Source organism: Palaemon carinicauda, chromosome 7, assembly GCF_036898095.1.
Source record: "Palaemon carinicauda isolate YSFRI2023 chromosome 7, ASM3689809v2, whole genome shotgun sequence".
Classification (NCBI taxonomy): Eukaryota; Metazoa; Arthropoda; class Malacostraca; order Decapoda; family Palaemonidae; genus Palaemon; species Palaemon carinicauda.
The window spans coordinates 95,823,125-95,846,064 of NC_090731.1; the positions used below are offsets into that span (position 1 = coordinate 95,823,125).

The 22,940-nt window shown below is 43.1% G+C and overlaps 1 protein-coding gene across 1 annotated transcript in view; it reads left to right on the forward strand.

Moving 5' to 3' along the window:
• The window catches only part of Zw10 (Zeste-white 10), a 648,851-nt gene that overhangs the window by 104,890 nt on the left and 521,021 nt on the right, over nucleotides 1-22,940 (forward strand). The window lies entirely within an intron of this gene.

Genomic DNA, 22,940 nt, shown 5'->3' on the forward strand with positions numbered 1-22,940 from the left:
CTTTTTGTATGGATTTCAATATTGGCTTGGAAAGGAAAGGGAAGGGAGAAATAGGGAAGGGTTTCACCGGGCGACACAGGTCTCTCCCCAGAAATAGATTTTTCCTTCGTCAGAATCCCTTTTTTGGGTCGACCTGTGTCGCCCGGTGAAAATTTACAAGAGAATGCCTTCCAAGCCCATGAGTATCAACAATAAAAAGGGAAAAAGAAAACATCTTAGTACGTGTAAAGGTTTACTGAAATAATATTGAAATGGATAAGTGTAAACACATTAGAAAAAACCAAAAAATTAAAAAATAAACATTGGTAATATTTAGGAATATAAATCTTAGGAGTAAAGACTACATACACTTAAAAAATAGTTACAGCCAAGTAATGAACATCGTACATATATACACTTAATAAATAGTTACCGCAAAATAATGAACATCGTACATAAATGACATTTCAAAGCATGATACTAAGGGAGCTGAACCCGATCCACCGAGGTAAGAGGCATCATGGTGAGAGTGGCAGGTATGAAGGAGAAGAAAAGAGTTGGATGAAAAAAGAAAATTAGGAAAAAAGAGGAGACTAATCTGGGGAGATGATACTCCCAGCTGCAATAGTAGAAAATTTTAGGGCCTGTATGTTCTTTAGATAGTGGCGTTTAAAGACCATAGGAGATTTCCAACCTGTATACTTTTTAAGATCATCAAAATTCATGTTTTGAAAATGATTAATTGAGGTGGCTACTGCTCGAATATCGTGTGCATGAGGGAAGGATTCCGGGTTAGCCTGTTTGATGAAGTAAAGTATTTGCTGTCTAATACCTTGAATGGAGATAGTACCTCCTTGTTCTCTAATGAACAAGGGACCGGAGGAGCGTGTGACAGATCTAGCTAAAAAGGCCCTAAGAGTCACTACTGGACATAGAGAGGCATCTTGTGGAAGAGGGATAACCTTCCAAGGAGACCATCTGTTTTGAGGGTCTTCATTTTTAGCTAGGAAACTTCTATCCGGGGAGAGCAGTACTTCTGACGGTAGGAAATCTAGGTTCTCAGGATTATGGGAGAGAGTTACTAATTCTGAAATTCTGGCACCTGAGGCCATCTATGGGCTGCAAATTTCATGAAATCCACAAAGTTAGGGTTTGTGCTATTTTTGAGGAAGCTGACACAGTCTGTGTTTGGACTACCTGTGTCAACTTGGGATGTGGAATCTGTATGGGACGGAGTTTCAGCTCTAATAAGAGCGGAAACCAGTTGCTCTTGGGCCAGTTGGGAGTTACTAACGCTATTATTCCTTTGAAGGAACGTATTTTGTGTAACGCTTTCATCAGAAGATTCACTGGAGGGAACAGATAAATCTTCTGCCAAAGGTTCCAGTCTAGGATCAATGCATCCATGGCAAAGGCCTGAGGGTCCAGGTTGGGGGCTATGTAGCAAGGGAGTTTGTGATTGCAGCTTGTCGCAAACAGGCCTACCTGGAGATCCGAAACCAGTCTGGATATCCACCTGAATGAGTTCATGTCTAGAGACCATTACTATTCTAGTGGTTTGGTCCAGGAAAGGGCGTCCGCTATAACATTTTTTACTCCTGCCAGGTGTGTAGCTGACAGGAACCAATTCCTTTTTGCTGCCAAGGTGAAAATCATTACCAGGATCTGATTCAGTTTGGGTGATTTGGATCCTCCTCTGTTTATGCAGGGGACTACCACCGAGTTGTCTAAGACTATTCTCACATGACTTGTCTTGTGATGTGATAACCGTTTCAAAGTCAGGAATACCGCCATTGCTTCCAACACATTTATGTGAAATTGTTTCATAATGAGGGACCAGGATCCCTGAAACATCTGGTGTTGAGAGTAACCCCCCCAACCACTGAGTGACGCGTCTGTGTGAATCGTCACTTGGGGAGGGGGAAACTGCAGAGGAACTGATTTGGCTAGATTCTTTGGGTCTGACCATGGGAGGAGTCTCTTTATTAGGACCGAGGGGATCGCTGAGACTTTGTCTCTTAGATGTATTGTTGCTCTCTTCCTCCAAACTCGGTTGATGTCTTTGAGTTTGGCTTTTAGGAGGACGTCTGTTACTGAGGCAAATTGGAGTAGGCCGAGGGTTCTCTCTAAAGATTGCCTTGTTATCTTTTCGTTTCTGATAAACCATTTTGTCATTGATGCTATCTCTTTGACCTTCTTGGGAGGAAGAGATAGTTTGTGATCTATCAAGCCCCAACGAATACCCAGCCATTCGAACTGACTTGCTGGTTGTAGTCGGGATTTCTTTAGATTTACCTGAAAACCCAGGCTTTGCAGGAACCGGATCACTTTGGATGTCGCTTCGCGGCATTCTTGGACTTTGTTCGCCCAAATGAGCCAATCGTCCAGGTAGGCTACCAGCATTATTCCTTGGTTCCGGAGTTGTTGTAATATTGTCTCCCCCAGTTTCGTAAGTATTCTGGGAGCAATGTTGAGGCCGAAGGGCATCACCTTGAACGCGTAGGACTTCCTGCCTAACCGGAAGCCTAGGTAGGGGGAGAAGTTTCTCACTACCGGAACATGATAGTAGGCGTCGGTAAGATCTATGGAGGTGGTGACGGCCCCACGGGGAAGTAAGGTCCGTACCTGAGAGACAGTCAGCATACGGAACCTGTCGCAAAGAATGTAGGAATTCAGTTTGGACAGGTCCAGAATTACTCTCAGGGTGGAGAAATTCTTCTTTGGAACAGTGAACAGGCGTCCTTGGAACTTTAGTTTTCTTACTCTTTTTATTGCATTCTTCTTCAGGAGATCTTTAGTGTAATCTTTCAGAACTGGAGTGGGAGTCTGAAAGAAGTTCACTGGTGGAGGTGGAGACCCTTTTGTACACTTCCAGCCTAGACCTTTGGAGACTATACTGTGGGCCCAAGGACTGAAGATCCATTGGTCTCGAAACCAATATAACCTCCCTCCTACCCGGTCTGTCTCACTGATTGTGGGTTGGCTTGAACCCTCTACCTCCTCTTGCGCCTCTGGATCTGGCTCCGCCACGCTGACGGAACTGGCCTCTAGCTCTGTTGCCACCGGGCTGTCTAGGATATCCTCGAAAGGTCTTGGAGGCTTTGTAAGCCTGATTGAAGGCTGGGGAGGACATCCACGTTGCAGTGGAGGAAGTGTCCACCCTTTGGTGCAGGAACAATCATAAATTGTTGACGCTGAGGTGCCTTTGATGTTGAGGGAGTTGAGGTCTGCACGAGAGGGGGCTGCCGATGTTGACCACGGACAGCTTTGTAAGAGGCATAGAACTTCTGCTTTTTCTTAGGGTGTTGTTGTCTCATAGTGGGGTCAAACTTACGTTTGGATGAGAGACCCCAACGAACCCGGAGGGTTTGGTTAGCTCTAGCGGCTTCCTGGAGTACTTTATCCACTTCTTCCTGAGGGAAAAGGTTCTTACCCCAACAGGAAGATTTAATCAGTCTGTTAGGCTGGTGCGTAATAGACGCCTCTGCCAGGACAAATTTCATACAGTTCTTCCTGGCTGTCCAAAAATCATGGAGGTCTATCTGGAAAGTCTGTAACAGACCATTCGCCAGAACTCTTAAAAATTTGTTCCTCCTTGTAGAGGGAGGATACCAACTCCGCCGATGTTATGGAGTTGATGGATCTAGCTAGCCTAGATCTTGTTTCGTACTCTGTTTTCATTAAGTTATCCGGCAATTTCGGTAACCTTTCTGAAAAGAGGGAAGAGGCACAATCCGGGTCTAGTTTGCCGACCGTGAAGGTTGACGGAGCATCCCTCCAAAAGTCTCTAGAGGCCGGCATGAGAAGAGAGGTAGCATCTGTCTCTTTGAGGACTGGCATGCGAAGGTCCTCCTGAGCAGCTTGGATCATTTGCTCCGCCACCTTATCTGCAAGGGGAGAGGTGATATCTTGGGGGGTCGTGAAGATGGTGTACGATCACTTATGTGGAGTCAACTTAGAGTTGGAACAACCCCAGTCCGATAAGGTACGAGCCCAGACAGCTTGGGCTTGTTCCTTCGGAAAGATGACAGTTTCTTTGGGTACTTTGTCCATTCTTACCAGGGCATTCTCCGTTAGGCGCACAAACCCCTTAAAGGGGAACCGGAGATCTTCTGGATGAAATTCCATGTCAGATAATGGACGGGTACCCAGTCCTTCGATGGTAAGAGTACCATCTATGTTGGGAGCATGTAGAGCAAACCGCCAAGGGTTGTTCTTGTCGAACGGCGGAAGCTTCGAAGCATCTGGGACTGCTGCCGGAGCTGATTGAGGTCCGGAGTGGAGCAGTCCCGCAATCATGTCCTTGAGGGGGTTTAGTTGCTCCGCTACCAAAGCCGAGACTGACTGTGAGTCGGTGGAAGATTTCTGTTCCAGCCTTTCGTCTACCACTTCCCTGAACTTGGACAACAGCGTGTCCGTAATCAAGGCAGACTGATTGTCAAGAGCTGATGTTTTAGATTTAGCGGACTTACTCCTCTGTCCTTTAGAAGGAGGAGGAGCCTTGGCAGCTATGATCGGGTCAGTGGAAGTGGATGGCCCAGGGACCGGAACTCTGGTGAGAGTGCCGAGGCTGATTTTGATGATTTGGGCTTTGAAATCTTTTTTAGGGGCTTAACCTTAGGTCGGACCGACAGGGACCCTTCCCAAGGCAAAGTTGAGGGCTTATCAAAGCCTAGGAAAGAAGAGGAAGAGGAAGGAGTAGGTGAAAGAAAAGAGCCTGCCATATCCTCCACACCACTAACCTGCTCATCCATCGGCTCCAGATGGATATCCAGAGAGGCCACGTCCCCCGATAACTGTTGTTCTTCCGGAGCTGGGTCCATAGCAGTCCGAATGGCTTCGATGATAGAGGCGGCGACCCCTTTGTCCACGGCCGCCGACGGAGAACCAGGGAATAGACGGGAAGCCATGTCCCCGTCCAACACATAAGGGCAGCCTTGGGGAGCGTTACGGCCGAAGCCTGAAACCCACTGCCGGAGACTTCCTCTGGCCGTCCTCAAAGAATCCTCGTCAGCCTGGAAGAAGGGGAGAATGAATTCAAACGAGCCAAAGGGAGGGGGAAGTCTGAGTCCAAAGAAAACTAGGATATGATCGAATGTTTCTAATTATCCAACAACAGAAAGAAGAAATGAAATTGAATGTGAACGATTGTGAAATCTTACCTCATCATTCAGGAGAATTGAGGACAACTCGAAACAGAGCGAGCAGGACTCGGGGAACCACACCATGTAAGGCGCCTGGCCTTCCTCCAGGGCAAAGGAGATCGCACAGCGGGCATGTGACCGGCAGACGTCGTGGCCCACCGGGTCCAAGAAAGTCGCAGGGCAGCCTTTGGAGGCGCAGCAGGTTTTCTGTAAAATAAAGGTTATTATAAGTACACCGTCTCCTTTAAGTAGACTTAACTAACCTAGAAAAGGTATGCAAGTAAATACTTGGCATGCATATGAAACTAGTCATAACTGAGGCCAAAGTTAGGAGTGGATGCATTATAGCCTAGAATGCTAAGGGTAAGTAAATAGGGTTCAATTCTAATCCGTTGCGCCCCGGAGGTCCGGAGGGCGACGGAATAGAGTCTAACAGACTAAATAAACAATGAACAAATTCTAGTGCAATAAACAAAAATTTTTTAGATCTACTCCGTTGCGCGCCGGAGGTCCGGTGAACATGGTAGAAAAAGAAGTGGCCACAAAAAGACAATGATGGATATATGTAAAAAGGGATAATACAGGTATTGCTCGACTTACGATCTATGCGACATACGACTATTCGACTTTACGACCATTTTTTCAGGGTGATGACGTCACAAGTTTATCGGAAATAGGACGAATATTTCCTTGAAAATAATCTATTTTCTTCTATACATATAAACTGATTTATCATGAGCATGGGGAAATGATCCCGGATTGGCTTGTTTAATGAAGTATAGGATCTGTTGCCTAATACCACGTATGGAAATGGTACCTCCTTGTTCTCTGATGAACAAGGGGCCAGACGATCGGGTAGCAGTCCTGGCTAAAAAGGCCCTGAGAGTGGTGACCGGACATAGAGAAGTATCTTGGAGAAGAGGAATAATCTTCCAAGGGGACCACCTATTTTGGGGGTCCTCGTTTTTAGCTAGGCTTCTGGTGAAAGAAGTACTTCACCTGAAGGGAGGAAATCCATGTTTTCTGAGTTTCGTGAGAGAGCTGCTAGTTCTGAGATTCTAGAACCCGAGGCCAAAGCTGTTAGAAATAAAGTCTTCCTAAGAAGAGTGATATAGGAGCAGGATTCGTTGTCCGTGTCGGAGGCCAGTTTGAGGACATAATTTAGAGACCAAGAGACCTTTTGTGGACGAACCGAAGGTCGAAGCCTAGCACATGCTTTTGGAATAGACGAGAAATAAGACTCCGCCAGGTTAATGTTAAACCCAACCAGGAAGACTTTCCTCAGAGCTGACTTAATGGTGGTTATAGTGCTAGCTGCTAGGCCTTTGTCAAATATGGACCTAAAGAAGGAGATGGCTAAATTAGGAGTCATAACCGAATGGTCTGAAGTCCTTAAGAAATCTGTTAGTTTCTTAACTGCCGAATCATATTGGCGAATCGTAGAGTCCCTTTTGTCTGATTCTATAAAGAGGACATTATCTGGGTCGATGTTTGCGTCCCTACGCGCCGCAAACTTCATGAAATCCACAAAGTTAGGGTTTTGGCTATCCTTGAGGAATCTGACACAGTCCGAGTTTGGACCACTTGGGTCAGTTTGGGGAATGGGATCCGGAAGGGACGGAGTTTCAACTCGAGGAGGAGAGGAAACCAACTGCTCTTTGGCCAGTGAGGTGCCACTAAAGCCACTGCCCCGTTGAAGGAGCGGAGTTTGTGCAAGACTTTCAGTAGAAGATTCACTGGAGGGAATAAGTAGATCTTCTGCCAATGGTTCCAATCCAGGGTTAATGCGTCCATGGCATAAGCCTGAGGGTCCAGGTTCGGTGTCACATAACATGGGAGTTTGTGATTGATTCGGGTCGCGAATAGATCTACCTGGAGACCTGGAACCAGCCTGAGTATCCACCGGAAGGAGTGCATGTCCAGGGACCACTCCGATTCCAGTGGGCTCGTCCTGGATAATGAGTCTGCTATCACATTCTGGACTCCTGCTAGGTGAGTTGCTGACAGGAACCAGTCTTTGTCGGCTGCCAAGGCGAAGATAGTGACCAGGATCTGATTCAGGTTGGGTGATTTGGACCCCCCTCTGTTGAGGCAGTGGACTACGGCCGTGCTGTCTGAGACTACTCTGATGTGGGTCGACCTCGGAGGAGAGATTCTCTTCAGGGTCAAGAACACCGCCATGGCTTCGAGAACATTGATATGGAACTGCCTCATGGTGGGTGACCAAGAGCCCTGAAACATCTGATGTTGGGAGTAACCCCCCCATCCACTCAGAGACGCGTCGGTATGAATTGTCACTTGTGGAGGGGAACTGTAGAGGAACCGATTTGGAGAGGTTCCTCCGTTCGGACCATGGTTGTAGTCTCATTTTCAAGACAGAGGGGATCTTCGAGGTCTTGTCTCTTAAAGGTATTGTCGCTCTCTTTCTCCAAACTCGATTGATGTCTTTGAGTTTGGCTTTTAATAGGAGATCGGTCAGTGAGGCAAATTGGAGAAGGCCGAGGATTCATTCTAAAGCTCTTCTGGACACCTGTTTGTGTTTGAGAAAGTTCCTGACCTTGGAAGCTATCTCCCTTACCTTCTTGGGAGGAAGGGAGAGCTTGTGCTTTGAGAGGTCCCAACGGATGCCTAACCATTCGAAGTGGCTTGATAGTTGTAGGCGGGACTTCCGGAGGTTGACTTGGAAGCCCAGTTTGGCGAGAAAATGGAGTACCTTCGACGTAGCTCTGTTGCATTCCTGGTGCGACTGGGCCCAAATGAGCCAATCGTCCAGATAGGCGACGATCTGTATCCCTTGGTGTCTGAGTTGCTCGATCACCGTCTCCCCCAGTTTCATGAATATCCTGGGGGCAATGCTGAGACCGAAGGGCATGACTTTGAATGCAAAGGCTCTCTTGCCGAGATGGAAGCCTAGGTAAGGAGAGAAGTTTCGAGCTACTGGGACATGATAATAGGCGTCGGTAAGATCGATAGAGGTGGTGACGGCCCCACGGGGAAGTAAGGTCCGTACCTGAGAGATAGTCAGCATACGGAACTTGTCGCAAAGGATGTAAGAATTGAGCTTCGACAAGTCCAGAACTACCCTTACCGCCGACGAGTCTTTCTTCGGGACTGTAAACAGGCGGCCTTGGAATTTCAGGGATCGAACCCGTTTGATTGCTTTCTTCTTGAGTAACTCTGCGGTGTACTCTTCCAGGATGGGAGTGGGTCTCTGGAAGAAGGTCACTGGTGGAGGAGGGGATCCCTGTGACCATTTCCAACCCAAGCCCCTGGATATTATGCTGTGAGCCCATGGACTGAAGGTCCAATGGTCCCGGAAGTGATAAAGTCTCCCTCCTACTGGCATCACATCATTGGGAGGGAGTGAACTTAGGGCCCCTCCCTCCACGGGAACCCCTTGCTCTAGGCCCGCCGCGTTGGCGGAACTGTCCTCTACCTCTGAAACTCCCTCTTTGGTATCCAGGAAAGGAACCGGAGGATTCGTAGGCAGGGTTGTATGCAGGAGAGGACATCCAAGAGGGGTTGGGCTGTGTACCAGGGGGAGCAGCGAGGTAGACTACCTGCTGAGGAGGCGCCTGTTGTCGAGAAGTCGAGGCAGCAGAAGACTGTGGGGACGAGGTACCCCGTTCAGTCTTGTAAGGACTAAACCTCTGCTTCTTCTTGAAGAACGTGTGTCTCTGGGTTTCGAACCTCTTTTTGGCTGAGAGACCCCACCTTACCTGCAAATTTTGGTTTGCCCTCGCCGCTTCCTGAAGAACCTTATCCACCTCGGTCTGAGGGAAGAGGGTCTTACCCCAGCAGGAGGAGGCTATCAGCCTGTTCGGCTCATGCCTGATGGAGGCCTCAGACAGAACGAACTTCCTGCAACCAACCCGAGCTGACCAGAAGTCATGGAGGTCTATTTGGTAGGACAGCAGCTGGTTCTTTGTGGCGACTCTGAACAACGTTTCCTCTGGGTAAAGAGATGCTAGGGACTCCATGGAGGTGATGGATTGGAGGGACCTAGCTAGTCTAGTACGGGTCTCGTATTCAGTTTTGAGAAGACTCTCTATTAATCTGGGAAGCTTCTCAGAGAAAAGAGTAGAGGCACAGTCCGGGTCTAGCTTCCCCACCGTGAAGGTAGAAGCCGCAGCATCCCAGGTTGCAGAGGTACATGGAATAAGCAAAGAGGTGGGGTCCGTCTCTTTGAGAGCCGGCATGAAAGAGCCTTCCTTGATGGCCTGTATAGTCAGCTCTGTGACTTTGTCTATGAGCGGCAAAGAGATGGAGGCCGCTGTCGTAAAAATAGTGTAGGCACCTTTGTGTGGGGTGAGCTTGGAGTTAATACACCCCCACTCTGATAGTGTTCTGGCCCAGATAGCCTGGGCCTGCTCTTTTGGAAATATCACCGTTTCCTTCGGTACCTTGTCCATACGGACCAATGCATATTCCTTTAAACGTACAAAACCATTGAACGGGAATGCTAGGCCCAGGGGATAGAACTCCAGGTCCTCTAGAGGGCGGGTGCCTATGCCCTCCAGAGTTAGGGAACTATCTAAGAATGGGGCATGCAAGGCAAACCGCCAAGGATTGTTTTTATCGAAGGGCGGCAGCTTCGATGCGTCTGGAGCAGAAGGGGGAGGAAACTGAGTTCCGCCGCGGATCAGAGTAGCCATCATATCCTTAATCTCTGTTATCGCCCCAGAGTGATGTTGAATTTGATCTCTGACCAAATCTCTGACCAGTTCGATGGGGACGAGATCGCCCCAGGGTACCTGAAAGCCACCCGTTGGTTTTGTCTTGGATTTGGTAGACTTAGACTTCTTAGGAGTAGTGGTTTTACGAGGAGCAATATGAATATCAGGAGCTGTCGAGGGTCCGGAGACCGGTGACGTTGATACTGGCAAAGCTGAAGTCTTATAAGTTCGAAGTGGCTTCACCTTGGGTCGTACGGAGGCAGAGGGATCCCGAGGAGAAGCCTTAGAGTTATCAAAACCTTGAAAGGAAGAGGTAGGAGAGGGAGTAGGAGAGAAAAGGGTTTCCACCAACTCGGCACCACTTACCTGCTCGTCCCTGGGTTCTACGTCTATATCCAGATCTGCCACGTCCAGCGGTACGAGGGGTTCGTCCTCCGCGGGAATGGTGGCCCTGACTTCTTCAATTAAGGGGGCAGCAAGGTCAGGGGAGACTGCAGCAGTAGTCGAGCCTGGGAAGAGGCGGGAGGCCATGTCTCCATCGAGGAGATAGGGTGCGCCAGACGGGGCATTCCTGCCAAAGCCCGACGCCCACGGACGAAGAGTAGCCCTTGCTGAACGAAGAGAGACATCATCGGCCTGTAAGATTTGCAGTGATTAGTGATGCAGGAGGGAGTTTGCTCTCCAAAATATACTGTGTATATCATATTCATGTCTAAATTAGTGTCTGCCAACGAGAAATAAGGAACAAAGGGAAAACCCACTCACATCATCGTTCAGTAGAATTGACGACAGCTCGTAACAGAGCGAGCACAAATCCGGGAACCAGACCATGTATTGGGCCTGGCCCGGTTCCTGGATAAAGGGAATGGAGCAGTGCGCATGAGACCGACAGAGGTCATGCCCAACGGGGTCGTTGAACGCGGCAGGGCATCCTTGGGCAGTACAACGGACCTTCTGTAAAAGAAAGGAGACATGAGTCTGGTGTTTCTTGAAACTCTGATAAGGGGATAAAAAACCCTATTATTCTAGAGTTCCGGCACTCACTGAATTCCCTAAGCACCAATATTGCATTTAACTAATAACCGAATATCACTTTTAAGATGATACCGCCCCATACCATTGTTGGCACTTTAATATTCAATTGTTTGTATATTTGTAATTTTCCTAATGTCTGTTAATGACAGAAGGATAAATAACTTAAAGGCAATCTGCCGACCTCCGAGGGTCGGGGAAGCAGTGACATGCCCTTAAAATAAATATAAACACCAGCCTTATCTAAAGGCAAGGCAAATATAAGTGTGAAGTGTATGGGCGACCTCCGGTGAAGCCGGAGAGTAATGAGATGTCCTGAATAATGCAGCCTTAGCTAAAGGCAAGGCAAATATAAGTGTGAAGTGTATGGGCGACCTCCGGTGACGCCGGAGGATATTGAGATGCCCTGAATAATTCAATTGTGGCTAATAATTCAATTGTGAAAGATATAAAAGCCAAGCCGCAGCTAAAGGCTAAGGCTTAGATCATAGCAAAGCGTATTTACGATCTCCGGTGAGGCCGGAGGGAGAAGAAAGGTCCTGAATAATTATTGTAAATAAAAACACAATTGTAATAACAATGGCTATTGTGGATATGGCCGTGGCCTGAGACCGCAGTAAGGGCCACCGGAGGGTCGTATCTAAACAATATGAAGCCCGTCCCATGTAGTAAACAATATATAAATATAACAATAGAACGAAAGTCATTGAGAATCCCTCATGGCGGAGTAGAACTCAAAGCGGAGTGGAAAACGTTCATAACTACTCCCGAGCCGTAACGGGGAGAGGACGAAACACGGACCTAAAATAACGCTAACAATTGAAAAGTAACCAAAAATAAATAACTCGTAAGTTATCATACACCCAGAGGGGGAGAGGTGAGGGAGGGAGAACCCGTTGAACGCACAAAACGGAAAACGGGAAATCCGCTCACCCACCGGAGCTAAGAAAGAAAACGAGAGAAAGGGGTAACTCGTGACTGCGAACAGAAAACGGGAACCCCCAGCTCTCGCTCTCTTGGACACAATATCAGGACTAAAAATCACACAACACTATTATAAACGTATAAAATAAAAATGTACATCAAGATAAGACTACGAACGAAGAATAGCATCTGCTAAAACTTAAAATAAATAGCACAGTCGAGTGACGAACACCCCGGAGGGGCGGGTACTAAACAATAACAAAGCTAGACCGCTATCTCGTTCGTAGGCTGGACTTGCTAGCAAAAAGTACCATGAGCATAAAAACACAAAAATAATAACGGTTCTAAAGGCATAAGGCCAGGGACTTAACCAAGAACCTAAGTGACAGAGTACTAAACGGGCAGACAAAGATGAATTCCCAAACAAGTGAACAAACAATGGCCGCCGTGAAGGGCCAGACGGGAATAATAAAACAAACTATACTGGAAATAAAACAAAAGCCCGGTACTATAAAAAGCTGTCAAAACAAACTATGGTACTTAACATTGGAATGTGTGAAGATGGAGCTTCGGACATGACGAAATAAATCCACGAATGTTTAAAAAGGTCGAGAGCACCACCAAAAGATTCCACACTAACAAGTCCAAAAAGAAGGATGTTGTTCAGATGGCGCTCGCGTCGTGGCATGGGTGGTGTGGCGCTGGTGGTTGGCTAGGGCCTTTGTATCGGCCCATCCCTTTGACGAAGGAATTAACTAAATGGAAGACAACCTGTGAATAGTGGATTTCACGCGCCTTTGCTTTATACACGACACCCAAAAGGTGCTCGCGCGAGGGTTGTAACCTCAGCATTCCATGCTTTTATCTTTCTCTGGTATAATTGGAAGGTTTTATCAGAAAAGGTATATAAGAAGGACTCTTTTCACCGGCCGCCACAGGTCTCTCCCCAGAAATAGATTTTTCCTTCGTCAAAATCCCTTTATTGTAAATATTCAGTATTTATTTTCAGTTAAAAATACATTAAGAAAAGTTTTAATATCTGTAGAGTTCATATTATGTCTGGTGACGTCACATCACCGGCGGAAAGCTTCCGGCCAATACAGTGATTTCCTTCCAATAGGCTAACAATTAATATTAGTACAGTGATGCCTCAGCATACGAAAGTAATCCGTTCAGGATTCGGTTTCGTATGCTGATTTTTTCGTATCCTGAGTCGCGTTTTACATGTAAATAGCCTAATCCGTTCCAAGCCTTTTAAAAAGATACCTTTTCTTTCATAAACACACTAAACTGTAGTAATAAACATGCAATGCAGCCATTTCTATCATTCAATAATTAACCCAACCGTTAAAAACAGCCTAATCCATTCCAGAAACCACCATGAGATTATTCAATAATGTAGTTATAGCCTAGTTATCCCCTCCAAGCACTAAGAAAACGGTCCGTTTTCTTTACTACTGTATAAAAGTTATGGTACTGTACACCTAAATTAAGGGTTGATACCCTGAAAAAAAAGGTACCGTTAATTAACAAAAAAGTTGAAACTTTTTAAAATTACTCTCAGCGACGAGTTGGGATCTCGTAAGCTTTTCGTATCCTGAAAATTTTTTCGTATACTGGGGCATAAAAATCTTTGTATCGCTTTTCGTATCCTGAATTTTTCGTAAGCAGAAACTTTCGTATCCAGAGGTATCACTGTATTTCCATTATCGAAATATTAGATAACAATACAAAGTATTTTGAGGGTCTGTATCGGTTGTCATGAGTACTACGTAGCGTAAATTTGACTGTACGCTACTTTTTTCATCTCTGATAATGGATCGATGTTTATCTAAAGATAATATACTTTTAGGGCAAATATTTTCTTGAAAATAATATATTTCCTTTTACATTATAAAAATAAAATACTTTTGTTTGTTAAGTTAGTATTTTCTTTTAATTTCTTGCGAGAAACAAAGAAAATGAATTTACATATTTTGCAAGTCATTCTTCGTAGAGATTACTGTACGTCACGTGACTTGTGACGTCATGTATCTGGCGGAAGCGTGCTGACAAACCGAATAATTTCCTTTCATTGTTACCGAGTAATCTTATTACAGCATTCCCATCATCGAAACACCCAGTAACGATATCAAGTGTTTTAGTGGTCTGTATCATTAGTTATAAGATTAGTACAACTTACCGTAAATTTAAGAAAAAAAGTCTGATGACATCATATTTCTGGCGGAAGGCGAGAGGCAAATCAAGTAATTTCCTTCCGATGCGTTACTATTCCCACAATCGAAACATCGAATAATGATACATAGAATTTTTTAATAATTTTCAAAAAGAATATATGTAGATACAACTGAATTAAAAACAAAATACAGAGAGAGAGAGAGAGAGAGAGAGAGAGAGAGAGAGAGAGAGAGAGAGAGAGAGAGAGAGAGAGAGAGAGAGAGTATTCCTTTTATAACTAATAATAAGGTCTATAAACGAACTGTATGGAAAATGGTATACCCTATAACATATTGGCGCTGATGTAATATGCATTATGAAGAAATTTCGAATGTCAAGAAAATTATATAAAAGTGTTATTCGCACTATATATATGTGCTCATAATAGTAATACGGCAGCGTGACCTTGAGATCAGCTGATGCAAACCGAAAGTGAATTAAAAGTATTTGTTGATTATTGATATGCTCAAGAAATTGAAAAATAAAATATAAACGTTCTTTAATAAACCACACTTAAACACAGTAATGTCTAATGAAATATATAGGCTTAATATTGAACTACAATACTGTATGAAGCTTTAAAAATTAACTACCCGTATGCGATTGCGAGAGCGAGCACACACACACACACACAGAAAGAGCTACAACGATTTCGCATTATACCTAATGATTAGACAAACTGTATGGAAACTGATTTCCTGTAACATATTGGCGTTGATGTAATATTCATCATGAAGATATTTCTCATAAGTTAAGAAATGATAAAAAAATATGCCATACGTATGTACGCCATATTTTGATACGGTAGGTAGCAGCACTTTCAGATCAGCTGATCATAACCAAAGGTAAACAAAATTTTCAGTACTCGATTGTAAAATGCTTCCAAACTTGATGAATAGAGTACAATAATGCATTTATAGAGCATATGATATCCTATGAAACAAGAAAATGGAATAATGATAGACAGTAAGAAAATATTGACAAAATATGATCCAGATGATTGCCGAATCATAACGTATCAAAATAAATCTACGGAAACTTCACTTTTCTAGTTTGACATACGGCCAACACGACTTACGACTCATCTCTCGGTCCCTATCTTGGTCGTAAGTCGAGCAATACCTTTAATGTACCTCCGGTAAGACCGTATGGACAGAGATACCGGAGCCAACAGGGGTACTAAACCAAAAGGCCGGGAAACCGGACGAGGGGAAGTTCCCAGTCGTCGAGGAATCACCGGAGTGATACAGTAGGTGAACGGACAAAATTATTGATATAATTAAGAAGATTGTCGTGTGTTTAAAAAAATTAACGGAGTCAGAGCCCAAAATAAAGCAGAACCGGGAAACCTAACGAGGGGAGAAGCTCCCAGTCGTCGAGGAAGCACCGGAGGCACAAACAGTAGGTTAAATATGCAAAAAAATAATTATACGAGACGAGAGAGGGGGAGAAACCAGCCTCTTCCGGGGGGAACTAATTCCAAGATAAATGAATAAGATAATGGGTAAAAACCCCAAAAAGCGGGGGAAACTCCAGCCTCTCTCGTTAGGTTACTATACTCAATCCTAGTAAAAAACACGAACCCTAGTAAGGTAAAAACATAAAACACATGTAAAAACAGACCTGTCCGTAGAAGTATAAAGGACTTAAAGCTAGGTCTCGGGTAGACTACTCAGCGAAGAAGAGACGAAGACGGCCATGTAGGAAAGGAAATCCTTTCAGAGTAATGAAAGTGAAAGTAAAAAGGAAATGTCACAAAAACATACAAGTAACAACTAATGGCCGAACGTTATTCTTCGCTAGCGTCAACAAAAAATTGGACTCGGGAGCGACTCATGTTGAAAACAAAATAAATCGTAACAAGTAGGTTCAAGGGCTAAAAATAATAAACTAGAAATGAACCTGAATATGAGAAAATAAATATATACCCAAATGCGATGTAAACGATGCGTGATGTAAACAATGCGTTGAGGACGCGCTAATGGCTGCCCAAGCCGCAGACCGCACAAACAAAAACACGCAAGATGCCAAGAAAGGAGTGAATACCAAGGCACTGATATTGAAAAATTAATCTAGGGTACTTAACATTGGTGCAGGGGTAAGGAGAGCTTCAGCCATGGTGTTAAACAGTCCAAAAACAACACTAAATCACAGCACAAGCAAAGGGGGTAGCACGCTATTCGAGTCCAAAAAGAAGGATGACAGATGGCGCTGGTGTCGGGCGTCGGTGGGGTGGCTCAGGTTGGTATAGTTAGGACCGCTGTGTCGGCTCACCCCTCGTGTATATTGACGAAGGAATATTCTAAATGGAAGACGACCTGTGAATAGTGGCTTTCACACGCCCGTTCTTTATACACGACGCCCTTAGGGGTGCTCGCGCGAGGGTAGTAACCTCTGCATTCCATGCTTTAACTTTCTCTGGTATATTTGGAAGTTATTTATATCAGAAAAGTGACAAGAAGGACCTTTTCACCGGGCGACACAGGTCGACCCAGAAATTATATTTTCCATATCCTTCCCGTCGTTTTGTGCTTTGTTTATCTCTGCGTTCACTTGCTTTGGAATGGACTATTAATTCTATGACATTGTGGTCTGAAATTCCCGTGTTATACACTATTATTTCTTGAACATAATTCACCTCATTCACAAATACTAAATCTAGGACATTGTCCTTTCTTGTTGGAATGTGGTTATTTGTTGCATATTATGTTCTAATAGCATATCTTGAAGCTTTTCAAATTGCCTCTTATCTTCTGCGCTACTATTACTCTCTCTTTTATATGTATGTATACAACCACTTTCATCTATCCGTTCTTTCCAATCCACGAAAGGAAAGTTAAAATCTCCGGATAGGAGTATATTCCAGTCTTTATGGTTTCAATATGTATCTATTTTTTCTATTATTATGTCAAACTCCTTAGTATTTGGGGGTCTGTAAACTACAATATTCACTCATTTTTCATATTCAAATTCTACCGCAACCAATTCACATTCTGTGTTGCTGTATTTTTCACAGACTTTTCCTTGATTTATGTCTCTTCCATATATTGCGGTTCTCCCTTTTAGAGTTACTTGTGACTAAACCCTGTGCATTCATCACTATGATGGTTTGTGTTTCATCCCCATTATCTAATATTGGTGATAATATGGATTCTCCCATGCTTCCTTCCTGTTCTGATATGATGTTCTTTTCTTCATTTCCAGGAATTCTGCCATTAAAAAATCCAACTTTTCTATTATATTAGCTCTTTCGCCTTCATGTTTATTTTTGTGTGTATACCTGCAATTATCCCCATATCAGCACCAACCCCTAGCATTATAGATGCATTCTTTGTAGTTTGTCTCTAATTGTGCAAATTTGGGTTGAAAGGCATCATATTTTAGGGCCTTCGTGCATAGCGAGGTATATACTCGGCTTTTTTTTTTTTTTTTCCTTTTTGGGCTCCACCTGTGCCGCTCCGTGAAATGCTCCTTTTGCATCATTTCTAAGGTATATAACTGCTATGAATTACCAGAGAAAAAAGTTGCATAGGAATGCCAGGGTTGAACCCAGCTCGCTCACCTATATAAGGTGTCGGTATAATACTGGGGCGTGATAAATCACAACCAGAGGTCTCACGCCATTTAGATATCTCCTCTTCAATATCCCCGTTACAGCGAGGTGCCGTTCAACACCCACCACTGAATGCTACTACCACCATCTCAACCCACGCCAACTACGTCACTCCTCATAGCACCCAAGTTTGGGCCCATTCTGGGAGGGAAGTAGAGAGAGGGTTCACTGGGCGGCACAGGTCTCTCGCCCAGAGATAGATTTTTTCTTCGTCAAAATCCCTTTTCTGGGCTCCACCTGTGCCGCTCCGTGAAATAGTACAAGAGAAATGGTCCCAAAACTTGGAACTAACACCTGAGGGGAAAGTAAATTAAAGACAAAATATAAAAAAACATGGTTTAATACAAAAGTAAATAGGGATACTGAAACCCAGTGAATGAACCATTCCTTATAAGGAAGGATAGAGGGATAAGTTAACAAATACAGCAAAAACTTCCAAACTATGGAAGGACAAGGAAAATGCAATGTACAATAATAAGCTGTGAGATCAAATGGTAATTTACGATCCTGAAGGTAAATACAAACAAAATTCAACTCGTGGGAGAGTAAGGCTATTTACAGACATGATAAAATAAGAGTGCACCTTAATGGTGCATTCTCAGGTGTAAAACCAAACCAAAACTAAAGTAGGGACAATAAGTAAGGCAGGTAGAAGAAGTAGGATAGAGCAAGACCTGATTATGAATCATTACTTTCAGGAGGAACCACATTCCCTGCTGCCACTGTAGCAAATTTTAGGGCTTCCAAAGGTTTTAAGTAGTGGCGTTTAAAAACTGTTGAAGACTTCCAGCCTGTATATTTCGTAAGTTCATCAAAGTTCATGTGGTGAAAGTAATTAATAGATGTAGCTACGGCTCGTATATCATGAACGTGAGGGAATGATTCAGGGTTAGCCTGTTTAATGAAATACAGAATCTGCTGTCTGATTCCTTTCAGGGTGATGGTTCCTCCATTTTCTCTAATGAATAAGGGCCGTGAGGACTTAATGGAAGTTATATTTAAATAGGCTTTCAGAGTGTTTACTGGACATACAGATGGATCCTGAGGAAGTGGAACAATCTTCCAGGGGGACCATCTGTTCTGGGGGTCCTCATTTTTTGCTAAGAACCTTTTGTCAGGGGAAAGTAGGACTTCCCCTGACGAGAGAAATTCAATATGACCTGGATCTCTAGTCAAGGCTGAAAGTTCTGATATTCTGGCGCCAGAAGCTAGGCTCATTAGGAACAAGGTTTTCCTTAATAATGGAATGTAATTACAAGACTCTTTAAGAGTATCAGATACACTCAAAAATTCAAAAATAACATAAATGATTGCTGAACTGTGATATGCAATAAAATGTGATTTTATTATGGAGTTCTTACCTTTGAGACACACACTAGTGGTTAACAGCAGTGTGTGCTGAGGAGGAGGGAGGAGGGAAGGGAAGGAAAGAATTGGACAGTACACGTATGGTATTTACACTGTCCCTCACACTACGTAACGTAACACTTAAACTTAAAATGAACTCAACTGAACTTAGCTTACTGAATTTAAAAAAATAGATTTTATTCTCATATTTTAGATTTTTTTTTATTTTTTTACTGTTCTTCACTTGTCTAAGCTCTTTTTTCCTAGCGTTCACTTTCACTTGCTGCAGGCCTTTTGAAAAAATACCTATCCAAGGAGCTTTGTTTCTGTCTCCCTTTCAAAATGTTCCGGAAATAAGTCTTGACAAGTGTCATTAAAAAGAGATGAATCGCAACCAGTAGTCAATTTATCAGGGTCTCTTTTCAACAAAATCAGAAACATCCTGCCACTTAGCCAACAATTCCTTAATCTCCCTTGAAGAAGGAAGCTCCTCCAGTTCCACCTCCTCCTTGCTACTGTGCTCTTGCAACACCTCCGAATGTTGCATCGTTTGAAGCTGAATCAACTCCTCAGTCGTGAGCTCTTCTTGATGCTTCTCGACAAGGTTGTTCACATCTACCTCATCTACCTCTAGCCCCATGGACGTTCTGAAGACATAATATCTTCCAACACAAGCTGTTCGTGGTCAGGCTACGTAAGGAATCCTTCAAAATCCCTTTCAGCTACAGAAGCTAGCCACAAGCTGAATTTAAGGTTTTTCACATTACACTCTGCTATGCTTCATCAATCATTTTTAAGCAATTAATAATGTTAGAATGGTCCTTCCCAAATTCACGAAGGGTGAGGCTGGTGTTATTTGTGGCATCAAAGCATTTTAGAGCTGCTTGAAATTTGAAATGACCTGTTGGTCCAAGGGCTGAAGGAGTGGAGTGTTGTTGGGCAGGAGATAGATTACCTTAGTAACTTGAAATCAGCAAGAATGTTATCATTAAGACCTGGAGGGTGGCCATAGGCATTGTCCAAAATGAGAAGACATTTCAATAGCAGGTTTTTCTCCATCAAATACTTCTTGACTGCCAGATATACTCATTCTTTGAAGAGTTGCCTCGTAACCCATGCTTTTGAATTTGCTCAGCACATCGCATGAATTTTTTTTTTTCAAGATATTGTGGCTCTTGAACTTAGTAAATTGCGCTGGCCTTCTCACAGCTGATTGTCTCAGTCACTATTTCCCACTGGCTGATTTTCTTTAATCCACAACACCAGAGGCCTCTCCATCTTGTCATGTATATAAGTCCGTAATACTAATTAGGTCTTTGGAAGGCTTTGTGCTCTTAAGAGCATCATTTTTCTTGAAGATGGTACATATCGTCAATCTACTTCTCTCGTAATGGCGGGCCAACTCATTCGTATGTATAGTACACCAAGCTCATGTTTTTTTATAATTTCACGCTTCATCTCTATATCATCATCATGCTCTATTTTTTCTCACTGCCAGTATTTCCTTTTTCTTTCTTTGGACCCATCACTTATTTGGTTAATTGTCTACAAATACAGTCAAGCCTCGTTATTTGCGATAGGTTGGTTACAGACACAGTCGTGATAAGCGAATTTTTGTGAATCAATAATACACTAGGGTAGTATCTCAATGGGTGGCTGGTGCCCTGGCAAAAAGTCACTGCCCCTTGCCACGAGCTGGTGCCAGAGTTGATGATTAACACTGTAAGCACTGCCTACTATTGTTTTAATTTGGTTTCTACAACAGTTTATAATTATATGTATAGTGTGCAGTACATTCGCATATATGTACACTACATACTGGATACAGTAAGGTTACAGTACAGTATTGTACTAAAGTAAAGTATACTGAGTCGTCATCATACCCTTACTGCTCTGTATAACAAAAGTTGTTCCTATCTAGTAATACTGTACTGTAACCTAATACTCACTGACTCTGTACTGTATATTATTGTAATATGTACAGTAATATTTATCTCTCTCTCTCTCTCTCTCTCTCTCTCTCTCTCTCTCTCTCTCTCTCTCTCTCTCTCTCTCTCTGTCTCATATTCAATTTTGTTTCAGAAGCATTATTGCATTCTAGAAAATTATGATTATTTAAATAGTCAATTGAGCTTTAATAAAACATTTATGGACTTTTGTTTTAAATTTTGCATGTATTTTATCAATCTTAAGTATTTTGGGTGCCGTGATCAGATAAGCTGATCTGATCACGGCACCCCAAATACTTAGATTGATAAAAATACTCCCAAAATTTAAAACAAAAGCACATAATTGTTTTATTAAAGCACAATTAACTTTTTAAATAAACGTAATTTCCTAAAATGCAATAATGCTTCTGAAATGAAATCTAATATTTAGAGAATGATTGAGAGTTTTAGCTCTCTCATTTGATGTCAGGATGCCAGAAAACTTCAAATCTCTCTCTCTCTCTCTCTCTCTCTCTCCCTCTCTTTCTCTCTCTAATATATGAAATTTTTGTTTCTTTGCTAAGTCTCTATGAACGCTTTATAATCAAGCACCACAGAGCTAAAAACTATAAAGTATCCTGCATCGGCAACATGAATTAAACTGGTTAACGTTATGCGATTCAACTCACAATAGCAGTAAATGAAATATGAGAGGAGCATTTCAAATAAAACTATTGGAATTAATATGCTAATTGGAAAATAATAGATCAAGTAATAATTGTTTCTTTTTAGTAAAAATTAAATATCTTTTGGTAGCATGCCTTAATAATAAAGGAGTTATTTGATCCAAAAATTAAGGTTGACGACGGACTAGGCAGGGTTGATCAGGTGATTTGAATGTAAACAATGCATAAAACTATAATTTGCTGAATGTTTAGCGTTAGGGTAGATAAGGGTGCACATTTCTTCGGAGAGGACGTAGGGGTGCCGAGCCTTGACATTACGGGCGAACCCGCCGACCCAGACCTTAAGAGTCGCCAAGGCCGAAGACTTGGAAGACTGTGAACTCTGAAAGAGAATGTACCGTTACTAATAAAGGGGAGGTGGAGAACTCCGAGAAGGGTTGAATAGACCGAACATATGCGTCGTCTAACGAAGAGAAAGGAGTACTGTAAATTCAATCAGAATACATCAGGATAACAAGGTAACTTCAGAGATTACACCTGTGAGATGCTAAATGAGGAGTGACGTCATTGGCGTGGGTGGACGTGTTGGTAGCGACGGTCAGTAGTGGACTTTGAACGGCCCCTCTTGGTTTCGGGGATATTTGACAAGGAGATATCTAATTGGTACGAGACCTCTGCTAGTGATTTTCACGCCCTAGTTATAATATACCGACACCTTTTAGGTGAGCGAGCTGGGTTCATACCTGGCATTCCTATCCAATTTTTTCTCTGGTAATATTTAGCAGTTATATACCTTAGAAATAATGCTAAAGGAGCATTTAACTGGGCGCACAGGTCGAGCCCAGAAACACCATTGAGGAATATCTCTTTTGTTCAGTTTTGAGATGCAGTTCAGGTCCTTAGGCCCTTTTTGCCAAAGTTTGAACAGTGCTTGTAGGTAAGCAAAGCAGTTCAGGTCCTTATCCACTCTTTGCCAAAGCTCGAACAGTGCTTAGGGGTAAGCAAATGACCAACTAGATGGCAGTTGTCACCAACTTATGGTATTGCTTAAAGATTAACAGTTTTGATGTTAGATTATAAAAGTCTGCATCTATTTTCTAAATCACAAACCCAGTGATGAGTAGATTTGGATATGGGACTTCATAATATTTATATGGAAAGAAAATTACTGTGCAGTGAACGCTATGAAATGACAGTCATTATGCATTGTGCGTAACTGGCTATTAAACCAGAATTACAAAAAGTAGAAATCATAGTCATAGACAGTATCAGAAAACTTCAACTTAATGCTGGTTACCAATTGGTTGTATAAAATCTCGGAAAATATGGAAATAGTTTACACTTAAGTTTTTCTAAGAGTAAAAGAAAAAGGTTTTTAATTATTATGGAACTGG